Source organism: Stegostoma tigrinum, chromosome 25 (assembly GCF_030684315.1).
Source record: "Stegostoma tigrinum isolate sSteTig4 chromosome 25, sSteTig4.hap1, whole genome shotgun sequence".
In the NCBI taxonomy this organism is placed as follows: Eukaryota; Metazoa; Chordata; class Chondrichthyes; order Orectolobiformes; family Stegostomatidae; genus Stegostoma; species Stegostoma tigrinum.
This window is the reverse complement of record NC_081378.1, coordinates 49,996,088-50,009,008: the sequence shown is the minus strand read 5'-3', so window position 1 is coordinate 50,009,008 and position 12,921 is coordinate 49,996,088.

Below are 12,921 nucleotides of genomic sequence, written 5' to 3'. Positions count from 1 at the left end.
GCTACTGCAGTATTTTCTTTCTGGACAATTAAAGGAGCATCCGTTCTTCCTATGAGAGCTTGCTAAGCAATGTGGAGCCTCTGACCTTGTAGAAGTCAAATGGGCTGTAGAACTGGGAGGTCATTACTTGCTGCTGTTCTGCTATAATGTCAGACATAATAAATTTCCCAGCTCGCTTGTACACAGTGGATCACTAACTTCATACTGCAGCCTGGCTAATTAGACAGAGAGATTTTGTGACTAACAGAATTGATCCTGTACCATAAAAGATGAGAACTGCTGTCATCTTCAGAGTAAGTTGTGTGAATAGATAACCATGTGGTTTCCTGCAGTGCACAGCAGATCTGTCCAGTATCTCTTTGATATGCACTCCTCCAGCAGACCATTATGTTTATAAGATCAATATCAGGGACAGCAGTGGAAGGCAGCATGAAGGACATTTTCTCTTTAAATGCTGACTTCCTTTTCTTCACACCATCCTGAACTACTGCTTTCTTTGTTGCAATTCTCAACGGCAAAGAATCACCCATAGGAATTGCTACCCTTGCTTGTGAGAAACCCTCATAGTGAGAGGGGACATTTTGCAATGACTCACAAGCAACGAGAAATAAAATAAAAAGGGCTCTTTGTGGCGCAGTGATAGTGTTCTAATTCTAGTCTCACCTACTCCAGTGGTGTGTGATAACATCACCAGACAGTTTGATTGGAACGTTTAAAAGAAATATGCTGAGAAGTAAGACTCAGCCTGTATAAGTAGAACAGCAGGAGCAAATCGTATCAGTGATAATGGGAACTGCAGATGCTGGAGAATCCAAGATAATAAAATGTGAGACTGGATGAACACAGCAGGCCCAGCAGCATCTCAGGAGCACAAAAGCTGCAGCATCTCAGGAGAGATGCTGCTGGGCCTGCTGTGTTCATCCAGCCTCACATTTTATTAGCAGGAGCAAATCACTGGCTGCAGAAGCTGATCATCAAAGTCTTCACTCTCAGAAACTCTTCAAAACCTGCATCTCTTAAATCCCACTCAATAAGCTCTCATTCATGCTTTTCTTACCTCCAGACACAACCATTCCAATACAATCCTGGCTATTTTACCATTTTCAAGCAACTGCAAACTTCAGCTCCTCCAAAACTCCGCCACCTGTGCATTGTAATATGACATTGATCCCAGACCAGGCGCTCTCAAATTGCTCACATTTCCTCACGACTGGTTCAAAGTGGTAAGTGTTTTCAGTCTGCTTTAGCTACTGCACAGTCATTGAGCTTGGTCTGAGGACTTGGCTGCTTAATGTACACCACTGCTGTCCCTCAATTTTAAAAAAAAATTATTCAACGCTTCAATTGCAGGTCCAACATTTGTTGCACATTTGCAGTTGCCCTTGAGAAGCTGTGAGTGAGCTGCCTTCCTGTACCGCTTGAGTCCATTTGTTGCCGTTTCTTTTAGGGATCTTGTAGGTGGTGGACCCAGGTACCTTGTCCTTCTCAATGGTAATGATTCTGGCTTTGAAAACTGCTGCCTAAGGAGCACGTGCTAATAAACAGGAGGTTTCCTTGTCTATATCTGACCAAATGTCATGAGACTCCATGGGGTCCACAGTCAACTTTGAGGTCTTCTTTAAAAATTTTATCCACTCATGGGACACAGGCTTCGTTGGCTGGCCAGCATTCATTTGCCATCCCTAGTTGGGATGCGTCCAACGGCCTCACATTCTACATAGCTATGGAGAAGGAGAGGATTAGGCAAAATGGGAGGATATTTAATTGGGGAAGAGGAAACTATGATGCGATTAGACATGAGTTAGGAAGCATGGACTGGGAGCAATTGTTCCATGGTAAAGGCACTATAGACATGTGGAGACTATTTAAGGAACAGTTGTTGCCAGTGATGAATAAATATGTCCCTCTGAGACAGGCAAGAAGGGGTAAGATAAAGGAACCTTGGATGACGAGACCGGTGGAGCTTCTCGTCAAAAGGAAGAAGGCAGTTTACATAAGGTGGAGGAAGCTAGGATCAAGCTCAGCTCTAGAGGATAACAGGCAGGCGAGGAAGGAGCTCAAAAATGGTCTGAGGAGAGCCAGGAGGGGGCACGAGAAAGGCTTGGCAGAACGGATTAGAGAGAACACAAAGGCATTTCACACTTATGTGAGGAATAAGAGAATGGTCAAAGAAAGAGTAGGGCCGATCAGGGATAGCATAGGAAACTTGTGTGTGGAGTCTGAGGAGGTAGGGGAAGCCCTAAATGAGTTTTTTGCTTCTGTCTTTACGAAAAAAACGAACTTTGTAGTGAATGAAACCTTTGAAGAGCAGGTGTGCATGCTGGAATGGATAGAGATAGAGGAAGCTGATGTGCTGAAAATTTTGTCAAACATTAAGATTGACAAGTCGCCAGGCCCGGACCAGATTTGTCCTCGGCTGCTTTGGGAAGCGAGAAATGCAATTGCTTCGCCACTTGCGAAGATCTTTGCATCCTCGCTCTCCACTGGAGTCGTACCTGAGGACTGGAGAGAGGCAAATGTAATTCCTCTCTTCAAGAAAGGAAATAGGGAAATCCCCGGCAATTACAGACCAGTAAGTTTCACGTCTGTCGTCTGCAAGGTGTTAGAAAGGATTCTGAGGGATAGGATTTATAACCATCTGGAAGAGCATGGCTTGATTAAATGCAGTCAACACGGCTTTGTGAGGGACAGGTCATGCCTCACAAACCTTATCGAGTTCTTTGAGGATGTGACTAGAAAAGTTGATGAGGGTTGAGCTGTGGATGTGGTGTATATGGACTTCAGCAAGGCATTTGATAAGGTTCCCCACGGTAGGCTCATTCAGAAGGGCAGGAGGAATGGGATACAGGGGAACTTAGCTGTCTGGATACAGAATTGGCTGGCCAACAGAAGACAGCGAGTGGTAGTAGAAGGAAAATATTCTGCCTGGAAGTCAGTGGTGAGTGGTGTTCCACAGGGCTCTGTCCTTGGGTGTCTACTGTTTGTAATTTTTTATTAATGACTTGGATGAGGGGATTGAAGGATGGGTCAGCAAGTTTGCAGATGACACAAAGGTTGGAGGTGTAGTTGACAGTATAGAGGGCTGTTGTAGGCTGCAGCGGGACATTGACAGGATGCAGAGATGGGCTGAGAGGTGGCAGATGGAGTTCAACCTGGATAAATGCGAGGTGATGCATTTTGGAAGGTCGAATTTGAAAGCTGAGTACAGGATTAAGGATAGGATTCTTGGCAGTGTGGAGGAACAGAGGGATCTTGGTGTGCAGATACATAGATCCCTTAAAATGGCCACCAAGTGGACAGGGTTGTTAAGAAAGCATATGGTGTTTTGGCTTTCATTAGTAGGGGGATTGAGTTTAAGAGTCGTGAGATCTTGTTGCAGCTCTATAAAACTTTGGTTAGACCGCACTTGGAATACTGCGTCCAGTTCTGGTCGCCCTATTATAGGAAAGATGTGGATGCTTTGGACAGGGTTCAGAGGAGGTTTACCAGGACGCTCCCTGGACTGGAGGGCTTATCTTATGAAGAGAGGTTGACTGAGCTCGGACTTTTTTCATTGGAGAAAAGGAGGAGGAGAGAGGACCTAATTGAGGTATACAAGATAATGAGAGGCACAAATAGAGTTGATAGCCAGAGACTATTTCCCAGGGCAGAAATGGCTAACACGAGGGGTCATGGTTTTAAGCTGGTTGGAGGAAAGTACAGAGGGGATGTCAGAGGCGGGTTCTTTACACAGAGAGTTGTGAGAGCATGGAATGCGTTGCCAGCAGCAGTTGTGGAAGCAAGGTCATTGGGGACATTTAAGAGACTGCTGGGCATGCGTATGGTCACAGAAATTTGAGGGTGCATACATGAGGATCAATGGTCGGCACAACATTGTGGGCTGAAGGGCCTGTTCTGTGCTGTACTGTTCTATGTTCTACGTTCTATGTTCTAGTTGCCCTTGAGAAGATGGTGGTGAGGTGCTCTCTTAAACCACAGCGTTCAGGGCCTATCCCTGCAGTCCAAGTGCTACAGACCAACTCCCTTCTGACTATATGCCAATGTGTCACCACCTCTGCTGGGTCAGCTCTCACAATTTTGACACTAGCCCCCAGATTTTGGTAAGGAGGGCTTTGCAGGGTCAACACGGCTAAGATTTCTGTTGTCATTGCCAGTGTGTAGAGACTTTTTATGCTACGTGGCTTACCAAGGTATGATTGCTTCACGATATCCTTGTCTACTTTTGAACATGTGTATATTTGTGTGTGAGTTGATGGGAGCAATTGGACAGATTATATCTGTGACTGGACCTCCTTTTCAGTGGCATTTGTGGTTCTGGCATTCTCTACTTAGTCTATGATTAGAATTAGAATTAACTTTGTCATGCGCACTTGAATGAGTGCGGTGAAAAGTCTGCAATGTACCTAAGTGTCTGTAAACATGGAAAACGTGGGACTGAAATCACTTCACATGCCTGGACACAAAGTATACTTATTAGCAAAGACACTGCCATAGTCTCACCATCAAGATTGGTCATAGTGTAAAGAGTTTAGACGGAGCAGATTTTTTGAGATGTATTCAGGATAGCTTTTTAATATTAAGATGTAGAAGGCCCAACAAGGGATGATGCAGTCCCGGACCTAATTCTTGGGAAGAAACCTGAACAGGTATTCAAGGTAACAGTGGGGGAGCATTTTAGTCATGGTGCCTCAACAGAATGTGATTTAAATTTGTTATGGAAGTGGAAAGAGATGGCTACAAGAGAACACTTTGGAATGAAGGGGGAAGCACATTTTATTAAAATGGGGTAGGATCTGGCCAAAGTAGACTGTGAATTGCTTCTTATGGGAAAAGAAACTGCAACAGAATATTGGAAGGTATTCAAAAATTAAATAGGGAGAGGACAGGCCCAATATGTTCCTTCTAGGATGAAATTCAGGAGCGACAAGCCCAGTGAACCTGGATGTCTAGGAATGCTCAGGACTGGATAAAGGAAAAGAGACTTTTCTAGCAGGTACAAAGGGAGCAAATCAATGGAGGCTCTGGTACAGTATACCTTTCATTGGAGAAAAGGAGGAGGAGAGGGGACCTAATTGAGGTATACAAGATAATGAGAGGCATAGACAGAGTTGATAGCCAGAGACTATTTCCCAGGGCAGAAATGGCTAACACGAGGGGTCATAGTTTTAAGCTGGTTGGTGGAAAGTATAGAGGGGATGTCAGAGGCGGGTTCTTTACACAGAGAGTTGTGAGAACATGGAATGCGTTGCCAGCAGCAGTTGCGGAAGCAAGGTCATTGGGGTCATTTAAGAGACTGCTGGACATGCATATGGTCACAGAAATTTGACGGTGCACACATGAGGATCAATGGTCGGCACAACATCGTGGGCTGAAGGGCCTGTTCTGTGCTCTACTGTTCTATGTTCTATGTTCTAGAACGTGCAGGGGGCATCTTAAGAAAGAACTTAGACGAACAAAGAGAAGGCACGAGAAAACATTGGTAGGTAAAATTTATAGAGAATCTGTAAGTATGTTATGCAGTTGATGTGGGTTACATAGATTTCAGCAAAGCCTTTGACAAGGTCCTAAATGAGAGACTGATTAAGAAGGTGAATGTGTGTGAGATCCAGGGTAACTTGGCAAGTTGGATCCAAAATTGGCTGAGAGGAGACAGGATGGTGGTAGAGACTGTTGTATGACTGGAGGCTGGTGTCTAGTAGCCTACCACAAGAATCAGCTTTAAATGCCTTATTATTCATGAAATAAATTGTGGGGAAGAAGGTCTTAGGTTACACAAAAGTATAGATGGATTGGTCAGTTGGGCAGATCATTGACAGTTGAAATTTAACTCTGAAAAGTGTGAGGTGATGCATTTTGAAAGAAATACGAAGACAAGAGAGTACTGAATGGGCAGCACAGCAGGAAGCTCAGGAACAGCAGGATCTTGAGCTTGTCTACAACAGAGTAGGTTATTAGGATACTTAAGAAGTCCCACGGGACACTTGCCTTTATCAGTTGTGACAAAGGTTATATCAGTGAAGAAGTTATATTGGATCTGTGCAAAATTTTAGTTCAGCCACAGTTGAGGTGCATTTCTGACCACCTTACTGTAGGAAGGATGTGACTGTGCTGGAGGGATTGCAGAGCAGATTCACTAGGTTGCTGCCTCGATGGAGGATTTTAGCTATGGTAAAAGGCTTGCTAGGTTTGAGCTGTTTGGAGCAGAAAAGGCTGAGGAGCAGCTTGACAGAGGTGTATAAGATTACGAGGAACATGGAGAGGGTGGATAGGAAGCAACAGTTCCCTTCAGTTGAGGAGCTGTAACAAGGAAGCATAATTTTAAGGTGAAGTTCAGGAGGTCTAAAGGGGATTTGAGGATTTTTTTCACTCAGAGGGTTAATCTGGACACGGGAATTTGAAATACACTGTCAGGGATGGTAGTTTCAGGCAGGAACCTGACAACTTTTAAAAAGTGTATGGATGAGTACTCATAATGTCATAAGGATGTTGTAGGTTACAGAGAGACATAGATAAGCTGCAGAGCTGGGCTGAGAGGTGGCAAATGGAGTTTAATACGGACAAGTGTGAGGTGATGCACTTTGGTAGGAGTAACCGAAATGCAAAGTAATGGTAAGATTCTTGGTAGTGTAGTTGAGCAGAGAGATCTTGGTGTCCATTTACACAGATCCTTGAAAGTTGCCACCCAGGTTGACAGGGTCGGCAAGAAGGCATACAGTGTTTTAGCGTTTATTAATAGAGGGATCGAGTTCCGGAACCAAGAGGTTATGCTGCAGCTATACAAAACTCTGGTGCGGCCGCACTTGGGAGTATTGCGTACAGTTCTGGTCACTGCATTATAAGAAGGATGTGGAAGCTTTGGAAAGGGTGCAGAGGAGATTTACTAGGATGTTGCCTGGTATGGAGGAAAGGTCTTACGAGGAAAAGCTGAAGGACTTGAGGCTGTTTTCGTTAGAGAGAAGAAGGTTGAGAGGTGACTTAATTGAGACATACAAGATAATCAGAGGGTTAGATAGGGTGGATAGGGAGAGCCTTTTTCCTAGGATGGTGATGGCGAGCACAAGGGGGAATAGCTTTAAATTGAGGGGTGAAAGATATAGAACAGATGTCAGAGGTAGTTTCTTTACTCAGAGAGTAGTAAGGGTATGGAACGCTTTGCCTGCAATGGTAGTAGATTCGCCAACTTTAGGTACATTTAAGTCGTCATTGGACAAGCATATGGACGTACATGGAATAGTGTAGGTTAGATGGGCTTCAGATTGGTATGACAGGTCAGCACAACATCGAGGGCCGAAGGGCCTGTACTGTGCTGTAATGTTCTACGTTCTAAGACAGTGAACAGAAGGCATTGTGAATATTGAAGCTGGATATCAGACCAAGAGTAAGACCCAATACCTACAGTGATTAAAGTCAGTAGCTGTGTGAATACAATATTAGTAAAGAGACAAAAAGCAGATAGTTGTGGTGAATTGATGTTTGTCAGCCTAAAAGGAAATGTGCAATTGTGTTCCCCAGGAATCAGCATTGGAACTCCTACTCTTTTTAATATTGTCAAGGTTTGAGAGGTGTGCCAGAGTAGATTTACTGGTATCACGAAAGACTTAGATCCATGGAGAGACCAGAGAACTGGTTGTCTCCTTGAGAAGGCCCAGGGGAGATCTGACAGAAATGATGAATGTTTTTGATAAAAGAAAGAGAAACTGGTTCCAGTGGATACTGACTGAAGGTGATTGGCGAAAGGACTAGAGGCCATTTGAGGTTAAAAAAGAAATGTTAGTCAGAGATACAGTCATTGTTACAGTGAATCTAGCTTTGATGATTTTTAGCTTTGGGAAATTCATGAATGTTTAATTGCCCACACATTACATTACCACAGATCAAATCACTGAGTCTATTGCAGCTGCTGTGATGACCATTTATAATATATTGGAATGGGGCCATCTTTCAGGATGATTGTCAATGCGGCAGAGTCAGATTTAACACGCTTAGCAAAAACAGCCCATAAGTGTATTGTGCCTTCAATGTAATAACAAAACTTAAGGTTCTTAATGGGATCATTATAAAACACAGTACAACTCGAGGCCGCACAAAGAGATATTAGCGCAAGGTGCAAACAGAAGCCTTTATAGAATGATTTAAAGGAGGAAATTGAAAGCACACTGTGACTGTGCAGTGACCAATACGGTCCACAAGATAAGACCATAAGGCCATAAAACATAGGAGTGGAAGTAAGGCCATTTGGCCCATCGAGTCCACTCCGCCATTTAAATCATGGCTGATGGGCATTTCAACTCCACTTCCTTGCACTCTGCCCGTAGCCCTTGATTCCTTGTGAGATCAAGAATTTGTCGATCCCTGCCTTGAAGGCATCTAATGTCCCGGCCCCCACCGCACTCCGACACAATGAATTCCACAAGCCCACCACTCTCTGGCTGAAGAAATGTCTCCTCATTTCCATTTTAAGTTTACCCCCTCTAATTCTAAGGCTGCGCCCATGGGTCCTAGTCTCCCCGCCTAATGGAAATAACCTCCCAGCATCCACCCTTACTAAACCATACGTTGTCTTGTTTCTATTAGATCTCTCGTCAACCTTCTAAACTCTAATGAGTACAATCCCAGGATCCTCAGTCATACATCATACGTTAAACCTACCATTCCAGGGATCATCCGTGTGAATCTCCGCTGGACACAGTCCAGCACCAGTATGTCCTTCCTGAGGTGTGGGGCCCAAAATTGGACACAGTATTCCTAAATGGGGCTAGGACCAGCTAGGAAAACATTTAGTCATTCGTGGTAATGACACTCAGAATTCGGGGAGGTGTAGTGGTAATGGTGATTAATTAGTAATTCAATGCCCAGCCTAATGTTTTGGGGACATCAGTCTAAATTCTGCCATGGTAGATAGTGAAATTTGAGTTCAGTAAAATTAAAGAGCTGGCCTAATGGTTTTGGTGTAAAAATCCACCTGGTTCAATAATGACAATTAGGGAAAGAAATCTGCAATCCTTACCTTGCTGGTCTAGATGCGACTCCTGACCCACGGCAATATAGCTGACTTGTCACTGTCCTATGACAATTAGTGATGTGGAATCATTGACTTGATTATTGACTTCAGGAAGAAAGGAGGAGGACATGCCCCTAACTGCATCAGTGGAACTGAGGCAGAGAGGATCAAGGGTGTCATTCCTAGCAATGAAGATAACAACAATCTGTCCCGGACCTCCCACGTAGATGCGACAGTCAAGAAAGCACAACTACACCTCTTCTTCATCAGGAGACTTAGGAAATATGGCATGTCCACAGGACCCTCACCAACTTTTACAGTTGCACCAAAGAAAGCATTCTATCTGGGTGCATAATGGCTTGGTACGGCAACTGCTCTGCCCAGGACCATAAGAAACTACAGAAGGTTGTGTGCACAGCCCGGACCATCATGGAAGACAACCTCCCATCATGGACTCCATTTACACTTCTTGTTGCCGTGGAAAGGCTGCCAACATCATCAAAGACCACCCCCCCACCTCCACCCATCTCGGTAATACTCTTTCAACCTCTTCCATCAAACAGAAAAGACAGAAGTTTGAACACAGGCACTAACAGGTTCAAGAACAGCTTCTTCCCTGCCGTTATTAGACTGATGAATGGACCTGTCTAACTTCAAATCTAATATTGATCTTGATTTGTGCACTGTGCAGTCGCAACCTTGTATGCCTCACACTGTCTAAGCACCCTATGATCTGTATGTCCTTGTTTGTTATGATTTGCCTCTACTGTTCACAAAACAATATTTTTCACAGTTCTTAGGTACATTGTAACAACAATTAATCAAATCAAATCAAATCAAATCAAATCAAATGAGCATTGGCCTACCCAGTGACACCATGATCACATGAACAAATAAAACATTGCAGAGCAGGAGATGGCCATTTGATGCATTGTGCTTGTGCTGGCCCACCAAATGACCATCCCACTTGGTGTCATTTCTCAATCTTCTCTCTAAAACCTTGCATACTGTTCCTTTTCAAATAATCATCTTTTGAAGGCCTCAAGTGAAGCTACCTCCACCACAGTTTCAGACAGTGCATTCCAGACCATAATCATTCATTATGCAGAAAAAGATTATGATTTGTTTTGATTTGGAATGAAGGCTGGTTTGCATAACGGACTGAGTTGCATTCACAACTCTGTAATTTCTTGGGATCTTGGGCAAAGCAGCTGCCATGCCAAGCCGTGACGTGTCCGGATAGGATGCTTTCTATGGTGCATCTACAAAAGTTGGTAAGAGTCATTGTGGACATGCCGAATTTCCTTAGTCTTCTGAGGAAGTACAGGTGTTGGTATGCTTTCTTGACTGTAGTATCAAGTTGGGTGGGCGAGGATAGATTGTTGGTGATATTTACTCCTAGGAGCTTGAAGTTCTCAACCATCTCCACCTCAGCAACATTGATACAGCTTGATACGTGTCCTCCACTCTGCTTCCCGAAGTTGATGACTAGTTCCTTGGTTTTGCTGACATTGAGGGAGATATTGTGTTTGTACCGCACCACTAAGTTATTTCTTTCCTGTACTCTGCCTTGTCATTGTTTAAATTCCAATCCACTATGGTGATGTCATGAACTTGTAAATGGAGGTTTACTCTTCCTCTTGTACTAATTTCATTCTTAATAAATGTTTGCTCTATTAACTGCTCCCTCCACTTGTCTTGACACCTTGAATGATCTATGCACACATATACGCAGGTCCTCTGCCTCTGCACCTCCTTAGAATTGTATCCCATGTCTTATATTGTTTCTTCATGTTCTTCCTGCCATTGTATCACTATATATTTCTTTGCAATGAAATGAATCGGCCACATATTTGCCCAAGCTACCAACTTGTCTATGTCTTTCTGAAGCTCTACACTGTCCTCGTCACAGTTTACAAAGTTTCCAAATTTCATCATGTGTAAATTTTGAAACTGGGCTCTGCACACTAAGCTCTAGATCATTTATATCAGGAAAAGCAAAGATCCAAACACCGATCCTTGGGAGTTCCACTACAAGCTTTCTCCCAGTCTCAAAAGTATCCATTAACCATGTCTCTATGTTTCCTATCCCTCAGCCAATTCTGTATCCATGTTGACATTGTCCCTTTATTCCATGGGCTATAACTTCGCTCACAATTCTGTTGTGCAACAGTGTATCAAAGATCTTTTGGAAGTCCATGTGCACCACATTAACGGCCTTCTCTAGACTCCTTCCTATCTCGTTGAAAAATACCAGCAATCATTAAATATAATTTTTCCTGAAGAGATCCATGCTGGCTTTCCTGAATTCATCCGTGTGAATATTAACATTGTCCTGGATTATTGTTTCTACAAGTTTCTCCTGTAATACCAAAGTTAGACTAGCTGATCTGCATTTGTTTGGCTTATTCTTATACCCTTATTTGAACAAGGGTGAAATGTTTACACATTGATGGGGTGGGCTGGAAAGAGGTTTTGAGGCTGAGATGAGATCAACCATAGTCATATAAAATGGCAAAGCAGACTTGAGGGGTTGAAATACCTACTTTTGTTCCTCCTAGTTCTTATATCCTTTTTTTGGGGTCCTAACTGGCCCCATTCCTTTCACTACTTACAGAAGACTTTCGAACTCACAAGGCCTCTCAATCCTGATCATATAAATACCTCACTTAAACTGAAGGCCTTAATAATTCTAAGGTGGCTAGCACTACTGCCTCACAGCGCCAGGGATCCAGGTTCAATTCAACCCTTGGACGACTGTATGGAGTTTGCACATTCTCCCTGTGTCTGTGTGGATTTCCTCCTGTAGTCCAAAGATGTGCAGGGTGGGTGAATTGGCCATGCAAAATTGCCCATAGTGTTCAGGGATGTTTAGGTTAGATGGGTTAGACATGGAAAATGCAGGCGTAGGGGAATGGGTCTGGGTGAGATGCTCTTCAAAGGGGTGGTGTAGACTTGGTGGGCCAAATGGCCTCTTTCCACACCGTAGGGATTCTACGAAGATTGAGTTGTTCATGATTTCAGCACATCCCAAAGTTTTAGCCAATGGAGTACTTTTAAAAAGGTTGCCGTATTTTATGAGGGAAAGCAGGCAAAGCTCCCATGAACAGCAATGAGGCAATGACCAAATAATCTGGCCCAGTGATGCTAGGTGAGGGACAAATACTGGCCAAGGCACCCCAGACGGGAAAACTCTCCCTCTTGTCCCTGAAATGGGTGCCGCTGCACCTTTCCAACCCCCTGAGAAGGTGAGCATACTGCTGGCCTAACATTTCTTCCAAAGGATGGTACCGGTGACAGTGCAGGGCACCTGCGGTTGTGCACTTGGTCGTGTTTGGTGGTTTTATAGGAAAGTACATGAGGAATAAAGAGTTTTATGGCCCTAGTCTGTGGAGTGTAGCTTGAAGCTGAGACTAAGGTGAGTGTGGTGAGGGTTACTGTTTCACAGCTGTGTGTGTGTGTGTGTGTGTGTGTGTCTATCTGTGTGTGTGTGTCTGTGTGTGTCTATCTGTCTGTGTGTGTGTGTGTGTGTGTATCTGTGTCTGTGTGTGTCTATCTGTCTCTGTGTGTGTGTGTCTGTGTCTGTGTGTGTGTGTCTGTGTCTATCTGTGTGTGTGTATCTGTGTCTGTGTGTGTCTATCTGTCTCTGTGTGTGTGTGTCTGTGTCTGTGTGTGTGTGTCTGTGTCTATCTGTGTGTGTGTATCTGTGTCTGTGTGTGTCTATCTGTCTCTGTGTGTGTGTCTGTGTGTGTGTGTCTGTGTCTGTGTGTGTGTATCTGTGTCTATCTGTCTGTGTGTGTGTGCACTCACTCACTGTTGCAGCTCCCTGTCCACTCCAGCCTCCTGATGGGCCGCCGCCTGTCCCTCTGGGATCTTCCTGTTCTCCCCCTCCCCCTCCCGGGACCTGTGAGGCAGAGCGC